This window comes from Galeopterus variegatus, unplaced genomic scaffold (genome assembly GCF_000696425.1).
Source record: "Galeopterus variegatus unplaced genomic scaffold, G_variegatus-3.0.2 Scaffold7, whole genome shotgun sequence".
In the NCBI taxonomy this organism is placed as follows: Eukaryota; Metazoa; Chordata; class Mammalia; order Dermoptera; family Cynocephalidae; genus Galeopterus; species Galeopterus variegatus.
The window spans coordinates 1,417,139-1,422,989 of NW_007726118.1; positions in this window are offsets into that span (position 1 = coordinate 1,417,139).

The window sequence follows — 5,851 nt, forward strand, 5'->3', positions numbered from 1 at the left end:
GGGCCGGGGCGGCCCCGGTTTTGTACGTCCCCGGATCCGCGCGGGAAGGCGCTGCGGGCTCGGGGCCGGCGCCGCGACTCCTTCCAGCCCGCGGGATGGAGTTTGCAGACGGGGCTTGGCTCGGCCCCCACGGGTGTCAAAGTAGGAGCCGCTCGCCGGCGCTCGCGTTGCACGCGGGGACCACGCCGACCGCGCGTCCGGGGGGCGGAGGCCGGCTCGAGTCCCCGGACGCCCGCGGGAACCAGCTCGGAGCACCTCGCTGGGAGCGGCCGCCGCTATTGTTGCCGGGGCAGCCGACAGTCCCGGAGGCAGAGGCGGCGGCGGCCTGCGTTCCGGGGTCCCAAGCCGCGAGGACAGGATTCCGCAGGCTCGGCGGGGCAGCGGAGCAAATGCACTTTCCAAAGCAACTAGTCTCGAGCAGAAGCCGGAGCAACTTCTCCGCGGCGCTCGGGATCCTGCGCGCTCCGGGGCTCCGAGCGTGTGTGAGCGCGAGCGAGACGCGCTCGGAGAGAGTGACCGAGTGTGAGTGAGTGTGTGCGCCGCAGCGATCCCGACCAGCGCACTCCTCCTCCTTTGCCTCCACCTCCTCCGCCTCCCGGTGACTCACGCTGTATACACACACACTCACAGGCCGGGCTGTGTAAACAGTTGGGAAGCCGAGTTGTGCAATGAGGTGGCTGCGACGACTCCGGCCCCGCCGCCCGGCGAGCAGTCACCGGAGCGGAGGGAGGAGATGGTCGTATAACTTCGTATAATGTATGCTATACGAAGTTATTACGGAAAGACTTTAGAGGTTCTGATGGCTGTGGGTGGAATAATCCAGGTGGTGCCTCATTCCATTCATCAGGAGGCTACTAGTTTATTTTCCTACTGAACATTATTACTTCCTATTTGTTTAGAACAGAAAAGGAAAGTTGCCAGCTGATAGCTACATATTTGAACCAACTGTAAAATTTTTGTTGAAGTCTACTTCTCTCTTGTGAGATGCCTGATTTTTACTGTCTATAAATGTCAGACAGGCTGATAATGACAGATGGTGATGATAACCCTTATGTGTACATAGGGGATCAAACTGGTGTCAGGAGACCTGGGGTCCACTTCTTAGTGTTGAATGGTGCTCTCTTTGCATGACTATCAAAGATCCACTATTTCTGTGTAATCACTGCTCAGTGCCTGCCTTCCCTCTGTAGACTACAATACAGACACCATAATTCCAGCCTACCTTTGTGCAAATGGAAATAATGGAGAAGCCCAGGGAACTGTATGTTAAAAACAAACTTAAGTCATTCACAGTTGAGATTTTTTTTGAGTCTCTTAGCACTAACCAAAATATAAATCCCACACAATATCCAAACACAATGTAATAAAAGTTATTTGCCATAAAGCAATAAGCATTTCATCCTCTTTAATTCTTTAGATTTAATTTAGCCCAATCATCACTTTTCTATTAAGATTTTCTTGTCTGGAGAATAATTACGGGGGATAGGGAAGGTGATGAATTCCAGATCATTCACCCCCACGCGGTAGTTCCGGGGAAGACCTGTGCGTGGTAGTGGATGTGGTTTTTTTTTTTCCTTTTCCTGCCCCCTCCCAGCTCTAATCCCCAGCGTCTGTTCGCTTCCACAAATAGAAGCTTCTGTTGGATGAAATAAAAGCAAACACGGGGCCTTCTGCGCTGCCTCCACCTCCACACCCCTCCCGCGCCTGCCACCCGCCCGGATTGCACGGAAATAGCTTCTCCAGGCTCCCGGGCCGCCCCTTCGCGGTGACTCGCAGAAAGAGCTTCCTGAGCCAGGGCCGGTGGGAAACAAAGGATGTGGGGAGCGGGCGGAAGGTGCCCACGTGGCCGCCGCCGGATTCCTGCCCCCGGCCCTGCCTCCACACGCGCCGCAGAGTCTAGGGCCCGGGGCCCGGGGGGTGGGTAGGCGGCTGGAAGTCACTCTGGCCACCTCCAAGGATACTGCCTGCACCCGAGCTAGCCCGGGGGGTGGGTAGGCGGCTGGAAGTCACTCTGGCCACCTCCAAGGATACTGCCTGCACCCGAGCACCGCTGCCAGGTGGTGTGCGTGCATTCGTGCATCGTGATTCGGATGAGCAGGAAATGTGTGCCCAGACCCTGGACAAAGCTCCATAAAAACTACTTGGAATCTGTCGGTTTTCTTTCTTGACAGAACCAGGTCAGTTTGAAGTCCCTGGACACCCAACACAGATAACTGAGTCCTTCCTCGCACTTTTGCTAAATACTCAATTTTCTAAAACCAGGTCGAGCCCCAAGAACCAATCCTTTTCCTTATTAATTCTCCATTCATTGAACAAACACTAATTAAGCATCTACTACGGGCTAGACGCTGGGGATTAGATGTTGAAAATTAAAATAATAGCTAACACGAACTGAGGTCTACAATGTTTGAGCGCTTTCTTAGCACTTAACATGTATGACTTCACTTCAGTTTTACAACCATCCTGTGGCGTTATTTTTTGCCCCGTTTCACAGAGGAAGAAACTGAAGCCTAGACAGATTGTTACTTGCTGTGGTTAAATAAAGTGGTGGAGCAGTCCCGCTCTTAAGCACTCATGAAGACTCCAAGGAGAGATTACAATCTGCAGAGCAGAGGAGGAGTTAGGGAGGACTCCATGTAGAAGACATTTGACCTGGAGGCTGTGTGGGTTTGTGAGAGCCATTCAGCCAGGCAAGGGATGTACAGAAGGGCAGGCTTGGCTCAAGAACGGTTGCAGTACAGGGCGGCTGCAAGGGTGGTGGGAGCTGAGCCTGCGGAGGTCATTTGAGACAAGGTTGTGAAGGGCTCAAATGCCATGCTGAGGAGGTTGCACTTGGTCCTGTGGTCAGAAGAGAGCCCACACAAGGCTTTACGTCTTTCAAGATTATTTTGTAAAATCCACTGAGCTGCCAGCTGGGCATCTGCACTTGGATGGCCCATGGACACCTTCTTCCAAGGAGTGCACGGTGTGCCCGTCCTTCTCTGCCTCTTCTGAAAGATAGGTATCACCACCACCCACCAAGCTCTCACCCACCCGGGGCCAGAATCCCTTGAATCCACCTTTTTCCTTTCTCCCCCAGCTGTCCCCTGCCCTCCCCTGCTCAGTTCCCTGTGGCTGGCCCTTGCAAGCTCTGTTTCCAGCTCTTTTTGCCCACTGGCTTCCAGCCCAGTTTGCCCTGTGGGACTCCCTGGAGGGAGACTGGAAGGTGGGATGAAGAGGAGAGTTCCCAGGCACCGTCTTCCCTTCTCCCTTTGCTTTGGGCAGCTGGCAGCATCTCTTTTATGGCTCCAGCCTTTGCTAAGTCACCCCTCTGCTGTGATGTGCTGCCCAGGATTTACTCCCCTGGCTGCTGGGAGCACATACCAGGAGCCATTTTGAAAATTGCCTTGACTGAGAAGAACCACCTTACCTAGGGTCACACTCCCTGCCTGGGGGGTCCACATCCAATGACTGCTGATCATGGGAGAATAAAGGTCGAGTCCCCTTTACCCAACCTGGGCTGCCTCTGAAAGACATCCCAGCTTCAGAGCTCCAAGGTGGAGTCAACTAAAGCCTTTCTTGAATTGCATCACAGCCCAGCTTTTTCCTCTGCCCAATCCTGCTCCTTCCTTCCCTTCCCCTACCGGGGCGTCCCCTTAATAAACCTCCTGCATGCTAGTCTCCATCCCAGAGTCTCTTTGGGGGAACCCAAGCCGTGGTGCCCCCTCTTCATGGTCCCAGCTTACTCCAATGACTCTGGCTCCTGGAATCAGGTGACACTACCTTCCCTCCAGCCCTAGGATGGCGGCAGCTTCTGATGTTGCTAATCTCTGGGTGGCCCCAGTGCCACGTTTTGTTCTAGTTTGTTTCTGTTCTTCCAACACCTTTGTAACTAGTTCCCTACATTAAATTCTTTCTACTGAACTTCCTGGCCTGGCTTCCACTGTGCTGCCCAGACCTTGACTAATGTAAACCCTGTACCTTTCCCATGTCCAGCTCCCTCTGCACTCCCATCATGTTCCCTGGATTCCTGCAGTAAGCTTCTAACTGAGTCACTCATTTATCCCTTCAGCCAACAGTGAGCACCTGCTCTGTGCCAGTACACCTACTAAGTGCTGGAGATACAGTGGTGCACAAAACATGTCCTTTACCCCCTCAATGCATTCTGCACACAGCTATCAGATTAATTATCCTAAGCTTTAAATTTAATCATATCAGGCCCCAGTCTAAAACCCTTCAGGGACCGTCAGATGAAATCCAGCACCACAGTGTGGGGAAGTAGGCCCACTTTCAGGCCCGCCTTCCCTTCCCAGCCTCGCCTTCCCCACCTCCTCATCTCTGCCCTACCCGAGCCTGCTCCAGACAGGGCCCCAAACACATCTGCCATTCACACCTCTGCTCTTTTGCCTGGCTGTTCTCTCCCACTAGAATCCTTCCCCTCCCACTGCCAATCTCATGAACTCTTACTCATCCTTCAAAACAGCACCCAGATTTCCTCAGCACCTGTGGTCAGATTCCAGTGTCCTCCCAGTACTGTTGAGTCCTCCCCCCAACTATCTCTCATGACCCTATTCACTCATCTGTGTTCCCAGAGGGAAGGGGTCATGTCTTATTCAGTCATATGTCTCCAGCCCCCAGCCCAATGTCCTGTATAAAAGAGGGTCTTAGGGCCAGCCCATGGCTCACTTGGGAGAGTGCGGTGCTGATAACACCAAGGCCACGGGTTCGAATCCCTATATAGGAATGGCCGGTTAGCTCACTTGGGGGAGCGTGGTGTTGACAACACCAAGTCAAGGGTTAAGATCCCCTTACCGGTCATCTTTAAAAAAAAAAAAAAAAAAGAGGGGTTTCGTAAGTGTCAACCAAAGAAATGTACTCAAGGGCAGAGGGTCACCCACAGGGAGAGCCTGAGATGGGAGATGGCATTCAGGCAGAGGCAGGGGGCTAAAGAGTAGGGTACTTATTTCAAAGTTAGACATCCAGGAGTTCCAGTCAAGATGGTGGAATAGACAGTCCCCAGCATCACTCTCTCCCACAAATCAATGAATTTACAACTATAAAAATGTAACCCAGCCAAGCTGGGTCCACCGGAGCTCAGGGGAAGAGGAGGAGAGATCTACGGAGTTCATGAAGGCAGGAGAAACCACGAAGAGAGAAAGAAAAAGCTGCTCTGAGCATTTCAGGCCACGACGGCTTTAATGCTGGAGCTGCTGAGCGCATGGGGCAGGAGCCAGCAGAAGCTGCAGCTGTACCCTTCAGATGGAGTTACTTGGAGGTGATGGGGGAGAAGAGAACCTTGGTGGCCCCCAGGACAGAGAGACCACTAATAGGGTTCCTGTGGACCCATGCAGGAGCCAGGAGCCAGAACACCTGAAAAAGACGAGCCATTTAGAGGCCAGTGAGTCAACGCAAGGGACCGGTGCAGGACCCATCCCATGGGAAGTGTTTGGAGCACGGGCGGTGGGGGAAACAAGCCCACCAGGAGAACACTGGGACACAGCGAGGACAGCCAATCTGCCCCCCAATCAGTGCAGGACCACTCAGAGGAGACTGGTTGGGAATGTAGAGTTGCATGGGGTGCAGTTTGATGACAAAACTCAGGCCCAGATCAGAGTTTCTACACAACCCAGGTGCACTGAGTCTCTGGAGAGTTGGAAGTACCTATAAGGTTAACCATTAAACTCTGAGCTGCACAAAAAGCCTTCTGTAGGGAAACAGCAGCAAAGCAGCAATTTAGCTCAAACACACAGCTCAAGTACTGGTTCCCACAGGAAGTTCCCCCATTTTAGAAGTAAGCAAAGGGCAAAAAATGAGTTCCAGCCCCAGCATACCACCAGCACCTCGGGGCCCACCAGCGGACATGCGGTATAGA